We start from the raw sequence: 25,390 nt of genomic DNA on the forward strand, positions 1-25,390 counted from the left end.
CCTGACATCTCAGATGCTCAGGTAAGAGCCGCCCTCTCCAAAGCAAAAAACACAGCATCAATGGGACCAGACGGTGTCCCGGGCTGCGTCCTACATGAACTCCAAGAAGAGCTAAACCAAAACATAAAACTACTGTTCAATCTCAGCCTTGCTACAGGATATGTACCCAAAGAGTGGCGTACAGCAACAGTGGTCCCTCTCCACAAAGGTGGTGCCTCAACGGATCCTGGAAACTATCGCCCCATAAGCCTGACTGGCTTGGTCTGCAAAGCTATGGAAAGGATCATCATGGACCTCATAAATAAAGATATTGGGGACCTACAGACACTGGATCCTACCCAGTTCGGCTTTAAGGGCAGATCCTGCCTCTTAAACCTGGTCGATTTCTTTGAAACAGTCACCAAGGCCATTGACGAGGGGAAGGTGGTCCACACAGCCTACCTGGACCTCGCAAAAGCCTTCGATACAATACCCCACTTGGGCATTATAGATAAGTTCACCAGCTTAAATATAACCCCCTATGTCACTAGATGGGTTGCAAACTGGCTCAAGGACAGAACCCACATGTTTAGAATTGCTGGAGCCATGTCAGACTCCAAACCAGTTACAAATGGCGTCCCACAAGGTTCAGTCTTGGGACCTCTCTTGTTCGGTATATATTTCTCGGAGGTACAGGCCAACACGGAAGGACTGTGGCTGACCAAGTTCGCAGATGACTGCAAACTGGGCGCCATAATCGACTCTCCAGCCGACAGAAGCATCCTCCAAAAGGGCCTCATAGAAACAGACAACTGGTGCCAGAGCCATGGCCTCAAGCTAAACGCCAAAAAGTGTATAGTCATCCCCTTTGGCAAAAACAAAGTGCCCACAAATTACCACATAGGTGGTAATCCAGTAAGTACAGAAGAAGTAAGTAGGGACCTGGGGACCCAAGTTGATAGCAATCTCTCATTTGACAACCACGTGGCCAAAGTGCTTAGAAAAACATTTTATATAGCCCACCTAATCATGAAGGGATTCACATCTAGATCAGGGGGGTCATCGTGCCTCTTTACTCATCCCTCATTAGGCCCATAATTGAGTACAATGCCCCTTTTGGGATGTACCTTACCAGACACCTGCAGCAACTGGAAAGACCCCAAAAGTACCTCACCAAGAGGATCAAAGGGCTCAAACAGATGCCGTATGCTGCCCGGTTAAAGAAACTCCAGCTGTACTCAGTGGCATACCGCCTGCTCAGAGGCAATCTGTGCCTGACGTATAAAGCCATGTCCAACCCGGAATTAATGGACATGCTGCACCTCAGAAAATCCAAATCAATCCCATCGAGCCACGCGTTCAAGAGACTTGAACCTCAGCACTGAAATAAATAGGACATGCTGGAGGGACAGATTCATAACCCAGAGGCTCCCTTCACTCTGGAATAAAATCCCAGTCCAGGTTAGGCAGAGTCCCTCATTGACTCTCTTCAAGAGGAATCTTGATGAGTGGATGGGAGATCGTAGGTTTACCCCAGGTATCACTTCTGTGTCACTGTTAGACAAAGGCACAGTATACTAACCTCGAAAAAGGGCATAGTAAAATTAATTTAAAATGGGTGGCGAAAGCCAAACACACTCTGGCTAAGCTTATAAATGCCCTAGGGCAGATAGCCTAGTATGAACCTATGAACTTCCCAGATGGCATTCCTCACACTGGAGAAACAAGTTTATTTGACAACCTACTTCAAACTATTGGCCACAAAACCCCAGCTATCTGCAAGGAAAATACTGCAAGCCCTGGGGTTCATGGCCTCTTGCATTTTACTAATTCCATATGCAAGACTGCATATGAGGAAACTACAATAATATCTAAAAAGCCTGTGGTGTCAACATTCTCAGGACCTGGAAACTATGATTTCTATCATTCCTTGTATGAAGACAGCGTTCCTTTGGTGGACAGAGGCCTGCTACTAGAACAAGGGACTCCCTTTCACTCTACCCCCTGCCGCCCAAACCCTAACAGATGCATCAGACAATGCATGAGGGACTCGCAGGGCAGTGCATTCAGAGCAGATGGAACCCAAGACAGATGCACCTGCATATCAATCAAAAAGAAATGATAGCTGTGCAGAATGCTCTGATAGCCTTCAAACACCATATTCTTCCAGGACAACTATTGGTAAAGACGGACAACACCACAGTTATGTAGTACATAAACAAGCAGGAGAGAACACACTGGTATCCTCTCTGCAGACTAGCCATGGCACTGTGGAACACAACCTTGAGCTACCAAGTACACCTGCAAGCTCAATTCCTGCCAGGCAAACTAAATTCACTGGCAGACTACCTAAGCAGAAATCTCATGGACCCACACGAATGGAAACTAGAACCCAAAATATTCAACCTCTTGAACAAATGGGGGACTCCAGAGGTAGACCTGTTTGCCTCCCCTCAAAACTACCAATTGCACAATTTCTGCACACGAACTCCCCACAGCCAAGCTTGGAAAGTGGATGCCCTATCCTTCACCTAGAAAAGCCTCTCAGTTTATTCCTTTCCCCCTCTGCCTCTCCTCTCAATGGTCCTACTAAAGATCAAACAGGACAAGCCAAAGACAATACTGATTGCACCAGACTGGCCACGCCAGCACTGGTACCCCCTCTTGCGCAGTCTGTCACTGCTACAACCATGGCACCTGCCGCAGACTCCTTCCCTGCTGTCCCAGCAGGCGGGCCAGATTCCTCACCCTCAGCTTCAAACCCTAAACCTTGCAGCCTGGCTAATTCCTTGAGCTTTCCCCTAGCATCCCTAAGTAAGCAGGTACTGGATGACATTCTGAAGGCAAGGAGGCCTAGTACTAGAGAATCCTATGCTGAAAAGTGGAAAAGATACTGTTCCTGGAGCCTAGCTCAGAGGATGGGCACACCGGTGCCCAGCTTACCTCATATTCTATAGTACTTAACAGAAATTTTCCACAAGGGCCTATCCTTCTCATCAGTTAAAATTCATGCCTCTGCCATTTCAGCACATTATAATACTGAGCCACCCCTCTTCTCTCACTCTTTGCTAAAGCAATACCTTAGAGGGGCCAAACATTTAAGACCCCCCAGGAGAGCTCCCACTCCAGCCTGGGACCTTAACTTTGTATTGGAAAAGCTCACTCTTTCCCCTTTTGAACCAGCTGCTACAGCAGAGTTTAAATTCCTTTCTTGGAAAACCGCCTTCCTTCTAGCCATTACTTCAGCTAGAAGTGTGTCTGAATTACAGGCCCTCATGGCAGTGGGGACCCTTCATTATCTTCCATGTGGACAGGGTTTTCCTCAGGACTAATCCTTCCTTTATGCCCAAGGTGGTGTCTTCTGTGGCCCTAAATCAGTCCATTCATTTACCTACTTTTTTTCCCTAATCCACAAAACAAAGGGGAATAAATACTGCACTTTCTGGACGTGCACAGACTACTTAGATTCTATTTGGACAGGACTAAGCCTATCAGAAAATCTGAACAGCTGCTAGTTAGCTTTGCTGCAGGGGCCGAGGGGAAGGCTATTTCAAAGCAAACCATTTTCAAATGGATAGCCCATTGCATCCATTTCTGCTACAAGCACCATGTTAAACCTACCCCACATGGGATAAGATCACATTCCACCAGGGCTGCATCTACCTCTGCAGAATTTCTGAGAGGGGGCCCTACCAGGGACATCCTAGAAGCTGCTACCTGGAGCTCTGTACATACCTTCACCAAAAGCATTACCACTTGCCTATCTTTTCTAAATCCAGAGCTGGATTTGCCACTGCAGTCTTGCAGGGATTAATAGCTGGCCCTAATGCTCTTTAACTTCCTCTTCCTTTCCCTAGCTTCGGGAATCAACCCAAATGTGATTACTGCAACAGTGAAACATGAAGAACATATTACAGTTGTGTATACTTACCATAAATGTAGATGTTCGAGTGTATTCACTGTTGCAGTCCTGGTTACTGTCCCTCCACCCCCCTGACTTCTCTTGCCTCTACCTTTCCTTCTTGTTTGGCATATATTATATCATGTGTATTTGCTTTTTGCTAGGGGTGTACCATACCATATAGCTTCCTATTGTGGGGGCACCTGACATCTGGGGCAAGAAAAACTGACGTAATGGCATCAGCTGCGTGTTTTACACCCCTGACGACCTGACGTCAAGGAAGAAGCAACAGCATCCGATGCAGAAATCCAAAGTCTCTGGTATTCAGGCCGGCTGAGGGCTACCTGCAGGCAGATAACCCAAATGTGATGACTGCAACAGTGAATACACTCAAACATCTACATTTATGGTAAGTGTACACAACTGTACTGTTTGCTACCTGCTATTTCTATGTTCTGGGCTCAAACCCTTTTAAAATCTGTTTCTTCGGATCATAAGACAAGATCTCCTCTGAAGTCCCCAAGGTCTTCCTCAGAGCTTGTGGAGAACATCTGTAAGATAATGGATCAAACATCTTTGGATCTGAAATCTTTCCGCCAATCCATGGATCTGAAACCTTCCTCGGATCTGAAGGTTTCGGCTTCAGTAGTCATATCCTCCTCATCAGTATGTAAAGAAAGCAAAGTTCTGAATGATCATGGTTCAGTCCATTATACCTTTTCTACACAAGGACAATTGGATGTGCTCTGTAGATCTTCAGGACACATACTATCATATAAAAATAGACGATCCTGAAGACATCTCCACATTCAGCTGGGAGCCAGTCATTACCAATTCAGAGCTCTGCCATTTGGACTCACCAGGGCACCCAGGGTGTTTACCAAATGCATGGCAGTAGCTGCAGCTCACTTGAGACTGAATAGATTCCAGGTGTTTCCACATCTAGATGACTGGCTTCTGACAGCCCCATCCAAGCATTAACTTCAGCAGTTCAGGGGACTCTCTGCTCCAGATTTCCGACTCCTTGGGCATTAGGATAAATCTTGCCAAATTAAAACTTGCACCAGTTCAGAGCCTGGAATTAATTGGGACAGTTTTAGACACATCTACACAAATAGCATCCTTGCCTATCAATTGCATTATTTCTATCAGGAATCAGGTTCAAGCTATTTTCTCTCATTCCTCTCCCCCAGCAAGATTAATGCTTCAAGCTCTGGGATCAATGGCAGCTGCCATAGTGCTATGTCCTCTAGCACACTTCTTTATGTGGGTTCTCCAATGGACTCTGGTTATACAGTGGTCCATTCTACATCACCCCTGTCTTTTCAAGTAAAGCACACCCCTATTTGCAAGTGACTCGTTCACTAGTGGAGACAATCTTTTTTACATCCAAACCCAGTAGCCACAATGGCAACAGATGCTTCTCAAGTATGGTGGAGGGGGGGGGGGGCATTTCTTGGGAAGAACTGTCCAAGGCATACAGTTCCACCCCAAAAGACTAAATTACACATCAATGTCCCACAGATGAGAGCAGTCCTAGCACTGCAAGCATTCTAAGATGCTCTTCCCTTGGGGACTATTGCAATTCAAACCAAGAACGTAACTGTATTCTGGTACATCAGCAAACAAGGAGGAACCCGATCTTACCCCCTTTGTACATAGGCCATGAGGATTTGGGAATGGGTAATCTCATCAGACCACTTTCTTTTTGTGATGCACATCCTGGGGAAAACATGCTTGCAGACAAACTAAGCAGATCCATTCTGATGCCTCACAAGTGGTCTCCCATTTGGTAGCAAATATGATTTTCAGGCATTGGGGCCAATCTTGCTGCGACCTATGTGTCACTTCTGTCAACAATAAGTGCAGCGAGTACTTCTGTCTGATCCCACCTCAGGTGGAGTCACCTAGAGATGCTCTTCTTCACACTTGGCCCTCCGGTCTCCTTTATGCTTAACCTTCTCTTCCCCTGATTCCAAGATTTTTACAGAAAGCAAGCAGGCTGAAGAACTTAGTAATCCTCATTGTTTTTTTTGTTTTTTTTTTGGCCTCTGCAAATATGGTTCCCATTTCTACAGTCTCATCTTCACAATTCTCCATGGATACTGGAACCCACTCAGGATCTTCTCACCCATCAGGGATTCAACACCCCAGCATTCAGGCTCTCAAGTTTACCGCATGGTTTCTTCACTTCCAGTAATAGTTACAGTCCAGGCTTTCTTCCCCAGTGAATGCCATTATTTTGGCTTCTTAAAAGAATTCTATCAAAAAAGTTTATAGAAGCAAGTGGAAAACGTTCTCTGTTTGGGCATCAGATAAAAATATTGATCCATTTTTTGCTCCAATTTTTGACAACTCTTTTCAATAATGGTGCTAGTTTTTCTACAGTTTAACTTCAGTTGGCAGCAATTTCAAATTTTCACATAGAAAATAGATCTTGTTCTTTAGCTTCCTCTTGATTATGTAAAGCTTATATGAAAGGCATTTTTCTACTAAGGCTTTCAATAAAAGACCCCACGCCTCCTTTGTATCTTTCTGTACTTCTTGAAGGTTTGTACACAAAAACACTTTGAATCTTCAGACAAATCTGACCTGAAATGTCTGTTGTGGAAAAATTTCTGAACTCCAGGCTCTTCCGGCAAAAACTCCTTGCATTATTTTCCACAAAGATAAGGCTTCTCTGCAGATGAACTCTTCCTTTTTACCTAAAGTAGCCTCTGAAAGTAACATTGACCAATCCAGTCACTTCCCAGTTTTCTTTCGAAATTTTGCAAATAAAGGGCAGTATATGCTACACCTCTTTGACATATACAGACAGTTACATTTTTACATCCACAGGGCAAAATAATTTAGAAAGGTGGACCAGTTTTATGCATCTTTCTCTTCAAATTGCCTAGGCCTGTCAGTTTCTAAAGCCACCTTAGGTAAGTAGATTACAGATCGCATCTCATGGATTTACTGTCAGAAAGGTATGACATTGCCAAAATCTCCCCGAGCTCACTCAATTAGATCTATGGCTGCATCATTGACGTTTTGGTCAAGAACATCTATTAATGACATTTGTGCAGCAGTCACATAGTCCAAGGCTGATACCTTTGTCTCGCATTACAAATTGGACAACATATCTAGAAATAGAGCCTTCTTTGGTTCAGTAGTACTTTGGAACATCCTTTCATGAGGGTCACCCAAGGTGAACATAGCTGGGGACTCTGTCCCATTAGTGAGGAAGAATGAAAAAGACATCAGATTTATAAGTTATGTGCTTACCATAACTAGGCATCTGTGTTGTCCATTTCATTCTTCCTTAACTCTTCTCCAATCTATCCCCCATAATTTTTTTTCTAAAAGGACCTATTGGACTGTGTCTGGAACCTACAGTTCCAGGTTTGAGCCCTATCTTTTCGATCTTCTTTTCTGTTCCTCATCTGTTATTGGGAGATAGAGCAGCAAACTGTATCAGAGGTAATAAGGATGGAGTGGGGCATTATGAGTAGAGGGAGGAGCTCGAGCGCTGGATCCAAAGTCTGTAGTTTGCAGCAGAGTCAGATCCAAATCCATTAGTGAAGAAGAATGAAAGTGGACAACACAGATGCTTACTTATGATGAGTACATAACTTATGATTGTGTCCTGTCAAATCTAATATTACCTTTTATACTCTAATTATTACTCTTCTCCAGTCTGCCATTTCTGTTTTGGCCTGTATTATAACATCTACTGTTTATGATTTAACAAATTTACTGTCCAACCTCTGCATATCTTTCTTCATCTCTAACATCAGACTTGTATATTTGATCTGACTTAAGTAACCCAAATGTTTGTCTGGAGTCAATCCATTTTGTTACCTTATCTCATTCTATCATCTGCTCTCCAAAACTTGAGTCTCATTTTTCTTTTATAAATGATCCTTACATTTTTCTTTGTCTTTCTCATTACTGCATATAGCACATTGGTATTATTCTATTTTCAGTAAAGGCTTTTTTTATTTCATGTTATTTACTTTTGTTGAATGTGTTAGCCCCTCTTGCTAGTAGACTTTCTTCAAGTTAGAATGTAGGGGAAATTTTTCTAGGAAACAGGAGAAATTCTACTCATTTTCATAAGTACTGTGGGACTTTCTACATCCCTCCAAACTACCCCCAATTTATACATATTGGGTCTCATTTAATGTTTTATCTAAAGGATGGAGGGAACACTGTAGGAATGAAACTCAAACCTGATGCAGGGTGTAAGTCTTAAATCTACACACCTAACTGCCATATGTGTATAAGGCTGTGCATAATGCTGTTGGGGGTTGGTATAATGGTTAAGATTTTTACTTCATAGTCATAAGGTGCAAGGGTTGATTATCAGATTTGAAAGGGAAATTAGTGAGACTTAAAATGGCCCACAAGGGCAGCTAGCCTACTGTCGACATTGGATCCAGCACTCCTAAATCTGCCAAAAATGCCCATGTGCAGTCCTGTTGATGTCCTTCAAGGATGCATCTGCAGTCCTTACAAATGGGTTGTCCTGTCGTCAGGCAGCCCTTCGGTCGGTCGGATTCCAAAGTCTGGGTCTGGCCTCGGCTGGTGTCGCACTTCACCCGACGTCATAGCTGCAGTTATTCGGGTATAAAGGCATCAGCCGACGCCATTTTCCTCAGTCTTTCTTGCCGCGTGGCGCCCGAAGCAGAAGCTGTTCGCAAGTGCCGGTCAGTCAGAACTAGAGATTACTACTACCGAAAACTACTTCGAAGACTTCTAAAAAGCTAAGTACCCCGTTGGGGACTCTTTCTTGCCTCAGCCGATGTCAGAAAAAGTGAATAACTGTTTAACTTGTGGGAAACAAATACCTTGGATATTTCAACCCCTGCACGTGGAGCTGCTAGGCCACCTGCAGCCATGTCCATTAAGGCCTTTGCCAGAGCTAAAGCAGCTAAATCTACTAAATCTGTGCCTGCAAAGCCCCCCTCTCACAGGCCTAGCTCTAGTTCACAAATGCTTAGTTTAGCACAGGATCTCATTTCTTTAATCCGAGGATCCCAACCTCAACCAGACAGGGCCTCTCATCCGCCTCCAGAAAAGAGGCCTAGAGCAGAGCCCCCTGAGCCACTGTCTTCAGATGATTCCTCTGATGATTCAATTGATACAGACCCTCCAGAGGCCCCATACTCCCCTTATGAAGACTCTGATGGTGAAGAGTCCATTCCTTCTGCCTCTCCGCCTCAGGAATCCCCCTTTGGGGAAACCCTGCATGCTATGAGGGAACAATTTTAGTGGCAGGGCCAGGATTTTTCAGATTCCAGAAAAAGGCTTAGAACTTTTCTGCATTTACCACAACATAGGCCTTTAGCCATACCTCCAGTTCTTTCTGTTGTAGATGATGCATTTAATGATGCTTGTACTGCTCCTGATTCTCTGCCCCCGGCCCCTGTTAAGCCCGATAGATACTACAGGGTCCCGGACACACATTATCACTTATATAAGGCTCCCCTTGCAGATCCAGAGACTATCTCCTAAGGACCTAAGGCTGTAGCAGCCACCTCTGCCAAAAACCAGATCCAGATCCTTAGAGAGATGGGGTAAAAAAGTTTACACTTCTGCTACTCTTTCAGCTAGGGCCTTGAACTGTCAATTTCACATGATGCAGTATCAAGAATTTTTACTAGATCAGTTAACCAAAAAAGTGTCCTCAGATGAAACAGTAGACAAAAAATATGTGCAGGAAATGGTACATAACATTCAACAAGTCAGTAACCATTCCCTAAAATGCGGCTATGATGCACTGGAGGCTTCCTTTAGATCAGCCATGACTGGCACAGTCATCAGAAGGCATGCATGGCTAAAAGAACAGGCCTTACCAGACCATGTCAAATCAAAACTATTAGATGCTCCCATGGATAAGATCAATTTGTTTGGCTCTCCTGCACAACAAGTACTGAAGAAGATGGAAGACAAGGCAAAATCTGTCCAAACAGTAAAAGATTTCTTGCAGGTCCAACCACCGAGGTTTAGCAGGAATTGGCCCTCCAAGAATTGGTCCTTTCTAGACTCCTCCAGAACTCAGAGAGGCAGGAATAGGCGTTCAAGAGGCAGAAGCTAATCCAGGGGTGCTTACAGAGGACGTCAGTGGCAGGGCAACAACCAGCGAGGCACAGACACAGCCACCACCACAACTACTGGTCAATCAGTGACTTGGCTCTGGCACCGCCTACCAGGGAACAACTACAAGCACCCTTAAGCGGGAAGCTAGCCTTATTTACGACAAACTGGCATTACATCACAAGAGACAAGTGGATTTTACAGATAATAGACCAAGGTTACAGGTTTCACTTCCATACTCTACCAGGGAAGAGAGGAATGCCAAACCTACCTCCAGATCAAAAGGCAGAAGCACTAAAACAAATATCTCAGTTATTAAGGATGAGAGCTGTAGAAAAGGTACCATCTATGGAGCAAGGGAAGGGATTTTAATCCAGACTCTTCCTGGTACCAAGAAAAGAAGGCACATGGAGACCTATTCTCGACTTGTCCGCTTTAAACACATTCCTTATTGTTCCAAAATTCAAAATGCTGACCTTACAGCAACTTCTTCCCATGCTGGGCAAGGAGTCTTGGCTGGTGACTCTAGATCTCAAGGAGGCATACCTGCACGTCCCCATACGACCAAACTGCAGAAGATACCTCAGATTTCTTGCAGGATCAGAGCATTATGAATTCTCAGCATTGCCCTTTGGCTTATCTACTGCGCCCAGAGTGTTCACGAAATGCCTGGCATCAGTAATTGCTCATTGCAGGCTTCAGGGAATCCAAATCTACCCATACCTGGACGACTGCCTGATACAAGCGGACAACGAAAGCAAGCTAGCAGAAGATTTACAAAGGGTCATTTATCTGCTACAAGCCCTGGGATACACAGTCAATTTAAAAAAGTCAAGACTGATACCATCCCAGAGAATAACCTTTTTGGGTGCAGAGTTGGACACAACAAGGCAAATGGCATTCCTAACAGTAAAAAAACAGGAGCAGCTACCTCTCTACTTCCTGGCCTTAACAAAACAGAACCATCTGACAGCAAGAAAAGTTCTGCAAGACTTGGGATTCATGGCATCCTGCATAATATTGGTTCCTCATGCCAGGCTGCATATGAGAAAACTACAGTGGTACCTAAGGAATTTATGGTCTCAACACAAGCACAGCTTGGAAACCCAGATTCCCATTATTCCATGCCTGAAGCAAGAATTCCTGTGGTGGGCTCGGGCTTGTCAATCAAACACAGGATTGCCCTTTCACAGTGCTCAACCAAGCCAAACCATCACGACAGACGCCTCAGACCTCGGTTGGGGGGCACACATGCTGGACAAGTGCATACAAGGCTTATGGTCTCAAAACCAACTGCACCTACACATAAACCTAAAGGAAATGCTGACAGTAAAACTTGCAATTCAGGCATTCAGACCATTCCTTCAGCAAGGCCTACTGATGGTAAGGACAGACAACATCACAGTTATGTGGTACATCAACAAACAGGGAGGCACACACTCATACCCTCTTTGCCGGATGGCACTGGATCTCTGGAATGTGGCCCTGAGCTACAACATACAGTTGAAAGCAATTTTTGTACCAGGAAAAGAAAACATCCTAGCAGACATTTTAAGCAGGACAACCACGGATGCCCACGAATGGATGCTGCATCCGGACATCTTCAAAACCATTACAAAAAAATGGGGACTCCCAGAAATAGACTTATTTGCATCCCCACACAATCACCAACTAAAGAAATTCTGCACAAGGACGTACCACCCACTTGCTTGGAAGGTGGACTCCCTATCCTTCAGTTGGAAAAACCTGGCAGCATATGCATTTCCACCACTTCCTTTGATGCACAAAGTGCTATTGAAGATCAAAGAGGACCGTCCAAGGATCATTCTGATTAGCTCCAGACTGGCCAAGGCAACATTGGTACCCATTACTGAGGAGCATGTCTCGGGAACAAATGTGGCCACTTCCCCTGGTTCCTTTGCTGTTAACACAGAACAATTACAACAATCTGCATCCCAACCTGAAAACTCTGCAGCTGACTGCCTGGAACATTGCATAAGACCAATTAACCCAAATTTATCCCAAAGGGTTAAAGACATTATCCTTGAGGCTCGCAGACCCTCAACAAGAAAGAATTACTCAGCAAAATGGAAAAGATATCTCATTTGGAGTACTGAAAAAGGAGAAGATGTGTCACTGGTAAACATAGCCAACATTCTGGAATACTTGGCAGAGCTCTTCCACACAGGCCTGTCCTACTCCTCCATCAAGATTCATGCATCAGCTATTTCAGCAGAGTACGACTTGGATCCTCCTGTCTTCTCACATCCTCTGCTAAGACAGTTTCTGAGAGGAATTAAAAATGTAAAGCCTCCTAGGAAGCCACCATTACCAGCATGGGACTTGAACTTTGTGCTAGAAAAATTGACACTTCCTCCTTTCGAACCAGCAGCAACATCAGAATTGCAATACTTATCATGGAAGACTGCTTTCCTGCTGGCAATCACTTCAGCAAGAAGGGTATCTGAACTTCAGGCATTAATGGCAGTACAAACCTTCCTGATCTTCCATCAATATAGAGTGTCCATGAGAACAAATCCTTCCTTTATGCCTAAGGTGGTTTCCAGAGTTTCCTTAAATCAGGCTATCCACCTACCTACATTCTTCCCTAACCCACAGAACAGGGGAGAAAGACTATTACATACCTTGGATGTGCATAGACAATTACGCTATTACCTGGACAGATCAAGGGCAATAGAAAAACTGACCAGCTACTGGTAGCATATGCAACAGGAAGGGAAGGAAAAGCAATTTCAAAACAGACAATCTCCAAGTGGATAGGAAATTGCATTAGATTTTGTTACTCCTACCATGGAAAGAAAACTCCAGAGAACATCAGGCCTCACTCTACAAGGGCAACAGCCACTACCACAGCCTTCTTACGAGGAGTGGCTACCAAGGACATTTTAGAAGCTGCTACTTGGAGCTCCGTGCATACATTTGCCAAGCATTATAATTTACCTTTATACTCTAGATCCCGAGCAGGCTTTGCCACTGCTGTTTTGCAAGGGATCCTAACTACACCATAACTTTATTTGTCCACCTCCCCCCAGTTTGGCTATGGTATTCTACCCATTTGTAAGGACTGCAGATGCATCCTTGAAGGACAGTTTTGTACCTACCATAAATGTAGATGTCCGATAGGAATGCATCTGCAGTCAGGATTACCCACCCGCCTTCCCCTCTGTGGTGCTCCTAGGGTATTTGCCCATCTTATAGCTAGCTGGGGGAATCTATTATGGTGTATTTGTTGTATATATGTACATACATGCTTATTTTTTGTGTTTGCTCTCTACTATTTGGAATCATTGGCATTTATCCAAATTTAGCCTTCCAAGAGGGCACCTGGCATCTGGGGCAAGAAACACTGAGGAAAATGGCGTCGGCTGATGCCTTTATACCCGAATAACTGCAGCTATGACGTCGGGTGAAGTGCGACACCAGCCGAGGCCAGACCCAGACTTTGGAATCCGGCCGACCGAAGGGCTGCCTGACGACAGGACAACCCATTTGTAAGGACTGCAGATGCATTCCTATCGGACATCTACATTTATGGTAGGTACAAAACTGTACTTTCCTTCTTCTGGCACTATGCCTATCATGTGCTTCCATCTGGGCATATTTTCAGAGTCCTGAATCAAATATATTAATCTAAACTGCATGGCCTATAATATGCATCCATAACTGGAAATCCCAAGCCACTCTTTTCCTTTGTCAGCGTTAATTTTTCCAATTGCACTCTCTATTTTATCTCAGAGAAACTCCATAATTTCTTGTTTATATCCTGTATCGAATCTCTCTGATAAATACAAGCCTGTCCTTCCTAAAGGACGAGTGGGACGAAAAACAGCTGAATATTTTTGCTGATGTCCATAAATAATAAATTCCATAGGTTTTTATCATGCATTTCTTTTGAGTAATTTCTTCAGCTGCTTGCTTAACATCCTCTTTCAACCAAATTCAAGCACCTCATCTTGTCATAACCACACACAAAGGGGAAGTTCTGTACCAAATCATGTGTTGGAGCATAATTCATTATTATAACCTTTGCTTTTCTGTTACTATATACCTGCCATACTAGTAAAATATTTAATTTGATAAAATATGTTTATGTCAAGTTCCAGAATTGTAATGTATGATTTGATGTCTCTTCCATCCATTCCTCAATGAATGGGTCTTTGAATCCGACTTTGGCCACTGTAGACTTTAGGATCCATAGCTCAGGCTTCTCCTCCTATCCATAATCCACTCCTATCCCCAACATTACCTCTGATCTTGTTCACAGCTCATATAGGACAGTCAGTCTGCTACACTCTGGCTTGCTCAGCTAAGTTTATAATTTTTTGCATTAAGGGTAATTTTATATATATATATATATATATATATATATATACTCTATTTATATCTAATCTATATATAGCTATATCTATGTATCTATATCTCTGTATACATATATATATATATATATATATATATATATTCTTAGATGTATTCTTCTCCTTCATATTTCTTCTTTTATACCCTTACCCCCCTGAAAAAAACATCTTTGCTTACGCCAACGACACCTCTGTCTCTCGCCTTCTCTGCTAGAGTTACTATAGGATAGCACTATTTTACTAGTATTATTATTATCATTCCCCATAGTATTGTAACATTGTTATTGTCATTCTTGAGATTATAGAGTGTTTTTCTTTTAACTTTGGTAGAGAACCCATTAGGCTTCAAAAGGTGGCTTGCTTGTGGTCACAAAACCCCTAATTCTGATGCTCATCAAAAGTATGTTTACTGTTTGAGTGTGGCTCATCTTAATGAGGAGTGTGCTGTCTGCACAGTGATCAGTGTGGTGCAACATATTGGTTTTGAAAGGACTTCTCCCAGCCTCAGTGGAGACTCTCCCCAGTCTTGATCTCTGCTCCTGGAGCCTCTCCATCTGTAAAGAAGTCGTCAGACAGACATAAAGGGGGGAAGAGTTGTGACAGACCCAGGGAAAAGGGCAAAGATACTAGGAAGCACTCCCCCGACCACAATACTTTTTTTCAGACTTCTTTGGCTCTGACCCCAAAATGTACAAAGCTTTGGATTTGACCCCATTGTTGGATCCGATAGTTACAAGTCCTTTAACGTAGTCTAGTATGAACCTATGAACTCCACCTTAACTGGAGGCAAGATTTTCTCCAGAACCAGATTCCCCTAGACTGTGCTCCCCCTTCTTACAGGAGCCACCAGTAAAGGGATCTTCTAGACCTCCTTTAACTTTTTCCTCCATCAGATTAGTCCATTCTTCTAGAAGGCTGACAGAAGCAGATGTGGATAGGATGATGAGGAAGGTCCTCAGGACCCAAATTCATTGGGGGGGTCCCAGCTCTGACATCCTATCAGACCTGTGAGCTTCATTCCTTCACCCCTTCCTGTGGTCACTTCTGCCCTGATCCAGGTTCAGGGACCTTTGATCCAAGGGTTGTCCTCGGATCTGAAGGCTTGGTTGTCTTCCACTCTGGCAACATTTCTGATCCATCCATTTCCATACGCCTCAGATTTGGGTGGTTATTGGAGCCGAAGTATGCAAGTTGGATCTGGGGGGGGGGGGTGGCTCTGAAATTGTAAGAGTCTTCCTTTCCTTTTAAAGCTTCTGTACTAGATAGTTCTGCTCTGTCTGCCTCAGAGCAGAGCCGGGTTGGATTCTAAGACCCACCTGTTTGGCTACCTCTCCTTCTACTGGTGTGGATGTTCATCGTGTTTCACTGTTGCAGTCCTAACCAATGGGTTATCTGGCTCCCAGTAGCCCCTGATCGGCCAGAATATCAAAGGTAAGTAAAAATGACATCGTCTGTCGTCAGTTGTAAAGGACGTCAGGGCATCCGATACAAAAGGAGGCAGCCGATGTCACTTCCTCAGTCTTCCTTGCCGTGGAGCCCGAAGCAGAAGCATTTCTTACACGAGTGCCAGTCGGCAGTTTACCTTTTTTGTTTCAGACTACAAAGTTGAAGTCAACTACAGCTAAGTACCCCGTTGGGGATCCTCTTTTCTTGCCTTAACGAATATCAGAAAAGGTTAATAATTGTCTTACCTGTGGAAAGCAGATTCCCCATAGAGATTTTCATGCCTGTTGAATTATTTGCTTAGGCCTTGACCATGACATTCTTAATTGTGATCTCTGTGCTTACTTTAATCCGCGTACTATTTGTCGTCGGGCTAAGCTTTTAGCTAAACATTTTGGAGTTTGGCCTAAGTTTGTCGGTATGGTGTCCGCTGGTCTTCAGGCTTCTGATAGCCCCAAGAAACGTAAGGATAAGGACCATGACAGGCTTCCGAAGGTCAAGTCCTTGGATGATGTTAAGTTGGTTGTCAGTCATGTGGTAGCCAGTGAGGTGCCTTTGCAGCCCCTGCAGCCTGCAGATTTTCAACTGCAGGCCTCGGTTGAGACCATTTCAGAGGCCTCCAGGCTTCAGGCTTCCATTTTGTCTTCTGACCTTCCGCCTGTTGTCTCTTCAGCTAGATCCGGAGCCGCTAAGCTGACTCCAGTGTCTGAGGCCTCCAATCTTCATTCAGACAGCAAGCTCATACCAACGACTTTGGCTGCAACTTCGGCGGCTGACAGGCCTCTCGAGTCCTTTAGACTTGCAGGTAAATCTTCTGGTCATAAGCCTGTGAAGAAACAGGCTCCAGTTTTCTCTTGTTCCCCTCATTCTTGAATGGTTAAAATGGCTGATGACGTTTTGATTCTTATTAGGGGTTCACAGCCTCCTCCTTCAAAAAGGGGTAGGGATGTCTCTCCTGAGGCTTTGTCTTATTCAGGTTCTGATACTTCTAGCATTTCTGTTGATGAAGAGGAAGTTTCTCAAGCTTTCCCTCCTTTTGAGAATTCAGACGCAGAGGAGTCCATCCCTTTTGCTTCTCCTCCAGAAGATTTCTCTTTTGGCGATACTTTAAATACTCTCAGGGAGCATTTTAAATGGGAAAGTCAGGATTACCCCCCTTCTAAGATAAGGATTAGGGAGTTTTTGGATTTGCCTCAGCATAAGCTTTTGGCTATTCCACCTGTGTTGGAAGTGGCTGATGATGTGTTTCTGGAAAATTCCTTGACTCCAAATTCGGTTCCTCTTGCTCCCAGGAAACCTGACAGGTACTATAGAGTCCCTGATTCTCATTTGTTTCTTTGCAGGAATCCGTTGGCTGATCCAGAGGTTATTTCTCAAGTCCCTAAAGGAGTTAAGGCTATTGTTATTAAAAATCCTGTTCCTTCTGACAGGGAATCTAGGAACCTAGATAGGCAGGGTAAAAAGGTTTATGCCTCTGCTACTCTTGCTATTAGGTCTACTAATTGTCTTTTTTGTATTCTGAAGTACCAGCAGCACACCTTGGAAGTTAAGTATAGGATAGCAAGTGTGCCTTTTTTTTTTTTTTTTTTTTTTTTTTCTTCAGAGAATAAGGATATGCAGGATTTGCTGAATTTTGCCAGTCTTGTCAATAATTTTCATTACATTGTGGTTTTGACATTCTAGAAGCCTCCTGTAGGGCTATAGCTACTGGCTCTGTTATTAGAAGGCACGCTTGGCTCAGTGAGTAGCCCATACCAGACCCTATCAAGGCTAAGCCTTTAGATGTACCTTTGCATAATGACAGTCTTTTTGGCAGCAAATCAGAGGAAGTGCTCAAGAAGATGGAAGACAAGGCCAAGTCTATGCAGAGAGTTAAAGACTTACTGCAAGTTCAGCCTCCTCGCTTTAGCAGGAATTACCCTTTTAAGAGTTGGACGTTCCCTGATACAAACAGAGAGAACTGTTCTAGGACTACAAGTTACAAATCTTCTAGGGGACAGGTGGCTACCCCTCAAAGGTCTAAGCGTTGGTAGGCTTCCTCTTCCAATGCAGGAAGTTCTAAGCCTACATCTCAGTCTAAACATTCTCCATGACTCTGTCCAACTTCTGCCTGTTCTTGCCTCCTGGGAGAGTCCTTTAGGGGGAAGGTTGGCCCTTTTTGCAAATGTCTGGGCCACCATCATGGACAACAAATGGGTACTCAGAACTGTATCCCTAGGACACAAGTTTCCTTTCCACTCCTTTCCAGTACCCAAAGCATTCCCAGACGCTTCTTCAAACCAAAGGGCAGAAGTAGAAAAGCAAATTTTGTCTCTGTTACATCTGGGAGCAATAGAATCCGTTCCTGCTCAGCAGGTAGGCCAGGGTTTCTATTCCAGACTTTTCCTCATTACAAAAAAAGAAGGCACCTGGCGTCCTATCCTAGATCTATCTACCCTGAACTCTTTCTTGATAATTCCAAAGTTCAAAATGCTCACTCTTCTCCGAGTTACACACTCAATGAGGAAAAATCAAAAATGGTGCCATCCAAAGAGATACCATTCCTGGGAGCGAGTCTGAACACAGCCGCCCAGATGATATATCTCACCCAGGAGAAGCAGACAACTCTTTCAGTTTACTTCAAGGACTTGGCAAGCCTGTCCCAGCTCCCTGCAAGGAAATACCTGCAAGCTCTGGGATTCATGGCCTGTTGTATTCTCACGATTCCATATGCAAGACTGCATAAGAGGAAATTGCAGTGGTACCTCAAGAACATTTGGTGTCAACACACACAGGACCTGGATGTGATAATTCCTCTGCTTCCATGTCTGCAGACAGTTTTTATGGTGAGCAACAGCCTGTCTACAGAACAAAGGCATGCCTTTTTGCCCACCCCTTGCTACTCAAGTTCTTACCACAGACTCATCGGACTACGCCTGGGGAGCTCACCTGGATGGCAGATGCATACAGAGAAGTTGGAATGTCAAGCACATGCACCTGCACATAAATGTAAAGGAGTTGATGGTAGTCCAGCAGGCCTTACTAGCTTTCAAGCATCATCTTTCTCCAGGGGCCCTGCTTGTCGGGATAGACAACACCACAGTCATGTGGTACATCAACAAGCAGGGAGGGACTCATTCTTACCTCCTGTGCAGATGGGGCATGAATCTTTGGTCCATAGCAGCATCCCCGGGCCTGCATCTCCTAGCTCAGTTTCTTCCAGGAAGGCTCAATGTTTTGGCAGACCAGTTGAGCAGACAGACCCTGGATCCTCACAAGTGGCAGCTGAACAGAGCAGTTTTTTACAGCATCATTCAGTGTTGGGGCACTCCTCAAGTGGATCTTTTCTCCTCTTCAGACAACCATCTTCTACCTCTTTTTTGCACCAGACAGCATTACAGCAGAGCCTGAAAAGTGGATGCTCTGTCCTTCCCTTGGACGCTGTTGTCACTTTGCCTTCCCTCCTCTTCCTCCCAGAGTATTATTGAAGATCAGGGATGAACGACGAAGGACTATTCTCATAGCTCTGGACTGGCCCAGACAGCATTGGTATCCACTGCCTCGCAGTCTCTCCCAATTTCCTCCTTGGCATCTTCCTCTGACACCAGATCTTTTGGTTCAGGAAGGGGGAAACATTCTACATCCTCATCTTCAGTTTCTCCATTTGGCAGCATGGCTCATTGTATGACTCCTTCCTTTTCTTCTTCCCTTTCCCAGCAGGTGGTTGACATGCTGAGGGAGGCCAGGAAGCCTAGCACTAGGAAGTGTTAGCTGGCAAATGGGAAAGATTCCCTCATTGGATGCAGGCTAGAGGGGAATCTTCTTCTCAGCCTACACTTCCTCTGATCCTGGAATACCTGGCTGATTTGCTACGGGGTGGTCTTTCTTTTTCCTCTATCAAGATCCATGCTTCAGCCATTTCTGCTCATTGTTCTTTTGAACAACCCATTTTCTCTCATCCCCTGATGAAAATGTTTTGCAGAAGTGCTTGCAACTTAAAACCTCCCAGAAGGGCACCTACTCCATCCTGTGATCTTAATTTTGTTCTAGAGAAACTCACTTTTTCTCGTTTTGAGCCAGCTGCCACTGCAGATTTAAAGTTTCTCTTGTGGAAGACTGCCTTCCTCTTTGTTGTAACTTCAGCAAGGAGGGTTTTGGAGCTGCATGCTTTGATGGCTGTGGAGCCTTTTCTTATTTTCCATGCAGATAGTGTCTCTCTAAGAACCAACCCCTCCTTTATGCCTAAGGTGGTTTCTAGCCTGACTCTTAATCAGTCCATACACCTTCCAACCTTCTTTCCTAATCCTCGAAATAGAGGTGAAAGAACCCTACATTCTCGTGATGTGCATAGACAGCTCAGGTTTTACCTGGACAGGACTAAAGACCTTCAGAAATCAGCACAGTTATTGGTCAGTTTTGCCCCTGGAGCCCCAGGGCAAGGCTATTTCTAAGCAAACCATTTCTAAATGGACTGCTCATTGTATTACTTTTTGTTATTCCTTTCATGGCAAGTTTCCTCCTCAAGGGGTTAGGACCCACTCAACTAGAACAGCTTCCATTTATGCAGCCTTTTTAAGGGGTGTCCCTACTAAAGACATTTTGGAGGCTGCCACATGGTCTTCTGTTCACACTTTCACAAAGCATTAGCATTTGCCTTTGTTTTCAAGAGCCAGGGCAGAGTTTGCCACTGCTGTTCTGCAGGGCATTATCTCCAATCCTTGATTCTGTTGGTTCCTCCTCCCTTTTCTCTGGGCTGTGGCAATCAACCCACTGGTTAAGACTGCAACAGTGAAACACGATGAACATAGTACAGTTGTGTACACTTACCATAAATGTAGATGTTCGAGTGTATTCACTGTTGCCGTCCTGGTTTCCCTCCCTCCTTCCTCCTTTTCTCTTTTCCTAAGGTACAGGCTAAATTTGGTATTATTTGCCAAAATGGTTTTTGGTTTAAGCCTTGTTTTCTGGGAGCTTCTGACTGTTATGGCAAGAAAGACTGAGGAAGTGATGTTGTCTGCCTCCTTTTGTACTGGACGCCCTAACGTCCTGACATCCTTTACAACCGATGACAGCCGATGTAATTTTTACTTACCTTTGGTATTCTGGCCGATCGAGGGCTACCGGGAGCTGGATAACCTATTGGTTAGGACTGCAACAGTAAATACACTCAAACATCTACATTTATGGTAAGTGTACACAACTGTACTTTTTGAAAACCCCCTCAGCGTCTGCTTTCAAGATGGTTGAGAGATCACTCTCCTTTTCTGGTGGGTGGACGTCCCTTAAGCTCTTGGTGCTGCCCATCCACCAGTGAAAAGCCCTGGGTCCTGATTCTGCTTTTCCTATCCCATCAGGATAGCCAGTTCCATTAAGCCTTGAGACATTCTACATTCAGGATTCATGTCCGGACCATCCCACCACTGAGGTATATCTACTCCCCTCTGATTTTGATGATGGGGAGGCGTCTTCCAGATCACCAGTTAAGGATGTCTCCTTCTGGGAAATCCTTGAACTTTTACGATAGAAAAGCATTTGGTCTATCTAAGCCCCCTCCCAAGAGGATTCAGTGTTTCTCTAAGCCTTCGGATCTAGCTCAGCTGCTTCTTGAATGGTGCTTCTCACTGATGAGATGATAGACTTAGTCTCTTGGTGGGCATGGAGGGAGACAGATGTTGCTGAACCAATAGCTGGTAAACCAGATAAATTTCTTGTTGTAATAAAGGATCACCCACATTTGAATAAAGGCCCAGCAGTGGATTCCATGGTAGTAGTGGCTTCCACCAAAAAGGAGCTGGCCAAAGAGAGCTCGTCTGTTTTCTTAACAGGGAATCCAGGGTTTTGCAGAGGTTTGGGGAAGTGGTGTTACACTTTACCTTCACTCTCATGGCACATATAAGATTTCAGAGAGATTTGACTAAAGAGCTGTCCAAGTCTTTCTCTGGATCCATATCTTTGGAGGGCAAAAACTGTGGACTCGCAGCTGGGACTGTACAGTGTCTTTCCAACACTTCAGTGTGACTCTTCTCCAATTTGACTGAAGGCACTTTGGGAGTCACAGGTGCAGGCATTATTGTAAGGAGACATACTTGGATGCATTTCTGTTTTTTGTGGAGCCTTTCAAGACAATCTATGTGAATGCCCCTTTTGATGATTCGACTCTTTTTAGACCAAAAGTCAAAGAGAAGCTCTCTAGGAGTGAGCAAGATGGGAAAACACTTTCTGACATAAAGATATGGTTTTCTACACCCCAGAGGGCGTCCTCCAGGAACCAAGAGGAGGATAAGAAATTGTGATTCTTCAAGTCTTAAGGGATGTTATTCCCTTTCACTGTTGCAGTATTCATTACAATAGGGATCCCCTGCCAAGGGCGGCCCAACATCTGGCCAGTATATCAAAGTCTTTAGGTTGCTTTAAGGTACACCGCATGTCACACTTATGTTCCTTGTGTAGTACAGGGCATAAAGATTATATCTTGGCATATCCTCAGAACTTTGCCGCCAGTCCAAACGGCATTGCTTGATCATCAGTCTGAATGCCTGTTCCATTGCTGGTTCACCAAGCCATTTGAGATAAGTGCCCCATTGGGGTTCTTTTTTACTTACTTTTTTTTATGGTTGCTTGTCGGTTTTCATGTCATCCAGGAAAGAGACAGATTCCCCATAAAGACCTCCATGACCAATGGCTTTTTTTGCTTTGTTGCCTTTCACGACAGTACGTCCTCTTACATTTGTCAAGTTTTTGTACCTAAAACGCTTCATAGTAGACTACCCTGTTTGGTGCTCAATCTTGAAAATCAGTGTCTTAAGCTTCTTGTGAAAGACACTATGGGGGGGTACTTCCCATTCCGAGGGACAGCCGTCAGTGAAGAAGGCGACCAAGAAGTCTAGGCCAGAATCTTCTGCTGTTCAGCCTCTGCCAGATGTCTCTCCCAAGGTGAGTGAATGCCCAGAGGTTCACCCAGCTTTGTTGTTGGATTACTTTGCCATGACCAGGTTGGAGGCCAGTGGAGATCCAACTTTAAGCACATCTGAGGAGGCATTACAGACATCTGTTTTGGACATTCAGGGGGAACCACAGCTGATTATCTCCAAGAGGCCTAGGGGTGTTCCTCAAGTATTAGACAGAAAGTCTGTACTACCATCATTGAATGCTGTCCTGTGTCAGAGCCTTCCAAATTTTATAAGGCAGATATCCCATTGAAGAAAAACCAAAGACTAAACATATTTCTCCTGCTCCTAAGGATACACAGAGTGAATGGTAGGCCTTCAATCAAGGTTTGTTTAGTGCTTTGATGGCATTGAAATTTCTTCAGGGAGTTTCTGTTGCAGCCCCTCCTTGGTCCTCTACTCCCCTAAAAAGACCCAGGTAACAGGATTCCTCTGAGGAGGAGCTGGATTTGGATGAGGAATCCCTTGCTTACACTTCTCACATTCCCTCTCCTTTAGACTATGGATCAGAGGAATATACTTATACCTCCTTTGAAGAGATTTTGTTTGGGGACACGATTTCCAGGATGATGAAGTTCTTTAAATGGGATTGCCCTCAGGTTTCTGAGATGCATAAGATACTCGAGTTGCTGCAGATGGATTCTCCTAAACCTTCTGCTGTTCCTCCTGTTCTGACTGCCATGTTGGATGCATTCTCCAATGCTTCTAAGGCTGCAGACTCTCAGCCGCCTACTCCCAAGAAACCTGATGGATTCTGTATGGTGCCTGAGGACTGTAAATTTTTGTACAAGTGTCCTGCTGACCCCTCGGTGGTGTCTGTAGCTTCTGACAAGCCCTCTCCATTGCTTCCTTCTCCCAAGTTATTGCCCTCTGATAAAGATAACAGGACCATGGAAAGGCTAGGCAAGAAAGTTTACACCTGTGCCACCTTGGCTTTTAGGGTTAATTATCAGACTTGTATGTCTAGGTACTTGCTGGCACTCCTATTGTAGGCTCGTCAAGTTATTTCTTATCTTCAAGATTCTAAGGCTAAAACTTCTGCTCTCTCTCTCTCTCTGTTAGGGACTTCCTCCCAGGTGACTTGTCATTCCATGAAGTGTAGTTATGATGCAGCAGATGCTACCATTAGGGCCACTGCATTTGGGTTGGTGATGAGGAGATGTTCTTGGCTTCAGCTTCAACCTTTGCCTGATGATATTAAGGCTAAGTTGATGGATGGCCATCTTAATAATAAACACATGTTTGGTGAAGGTGCTGCTGTTATGTTTAATTTCCTTCAGGATAAGGTCAAAGCTTTACAGGAACTTAAGCATGTGTTTGTTTCTCCTGTGCCTAAATTTAAGAGAAACTACCCCAGTAAGTCGGCCTTTGTTCGCAGGCAATCTTGCCCTAATTCCAAGGGTAAAAAGGGTGGCAAGCAGGCTCCTGTTGCTAAGACTATTTGGACTTCAGTGCCTCAGAAGTCTCCTTTTCAAGATAAATCAGGTGTTGTCTGACTATCCTATTCTTCCCAGCCACGTTCCTCTGTCTCTTCCTGTTTGGCTACAGATTACTCAGGATTCCTGGGTCCTGTCCATTATTCACCAGGGGTATTTCATTGTTTGGAAATCTTTTCCTCCTTTATGGGTGTTCCTCAACCCCCCACTCAGGAACAACTCTCTTTCTTTCCAGAGGTGCCTCAAGACCTATTGACTAAGGATGCTATTCAAGAGGTGCCCGTGTCCGAAAGGAGGAGGGGGTTTTACTCCAGGTTGTTTTTAGAACCCAGATGAGAGGGTACTTGGAGACCAATTCTAGACCTCTCTCATCTAAACATTTTTCTGAAGGTGCCCTCCTTTTACATGTTGTCCCTTCAGACTTTGTTCCCTCTTTTGCTTCCTCAGATTTATATGGTGTGTCTGGCTGTCAAGAATGCTTGTCTCCATATTCCAATCCATCCCCTTTTCAAGAAGTTTTTAGGTTGCTCTTGCTTCCTGGCATTTTCAGTTCTTTGCTTTGGCCTGTGGCCTTTCTACTACCCCAAAGGTATTCACCAAAAGCCTCACTCCTGTGATTGCTTTTTGCAGGATTCAGGGGATCCAAGTATTTCCTTACTTGGACAACCTCCTGTTTCAGACATTCTCTCCAGAGATCCTGTTGCAAAATCTTCATTTTGCCATTTCTGTTCTGCAAAGTCTGGGTTTCACAATAAGCTTCAAAGTATTTTCTGACTCCTTCTCAGGACCATGTTTTTCTAGGGTGCAGGATTCAGACGGTGCCTATGCTGGCATCTGGCATTCCTGCCTCCTCCCTCCTCCCAAGGCCCTGACACTCATTTCCTTCTTTCAAACTCTTCTTCCTCTGGCCTCTCTTACAGCCAGGGAGTTTAAGACCTCTGGGATTCATGGCATACACCATCCCTATGCTCCTTCTGGCCAAACTCTACATTAGAAAGTTTCAGTGGTTTCTGAAGTCATTTTGGCTTCAACATGTGTATCCCCTAGAATTTGTAGATGTTCATCATGTTTCACTGTTGCAGTCATTACACTTGGGTTATCATGCTGGCAGGCTACCCGCAGTCAGCCTGAATTCCAAAGTCCTGGTCCGATGTCGTTTGCTGTTGCCTCTTGCCTGACATCAGTGCGCCAGGGGAATAAAAGATGCAGCCGACGCCATTTTCTTCAGTCTTTCTTGCCGCGCGGTGC

The sequence above is a fragment of the Protopterus annectens genome, chromosome 13.part0 (assembly GCF_019279795.1).
Source record: "Protopterus annectens isolate FY-2018-M chromosome 13.part0, PAN1.0, whole genome shotgun sequence".
Lineage (NCBI taxonomy): Eukaryota > Metazoa > Chordata > Ceratodontiformes > Protopteridae > Protopterus > Protopterus annectens.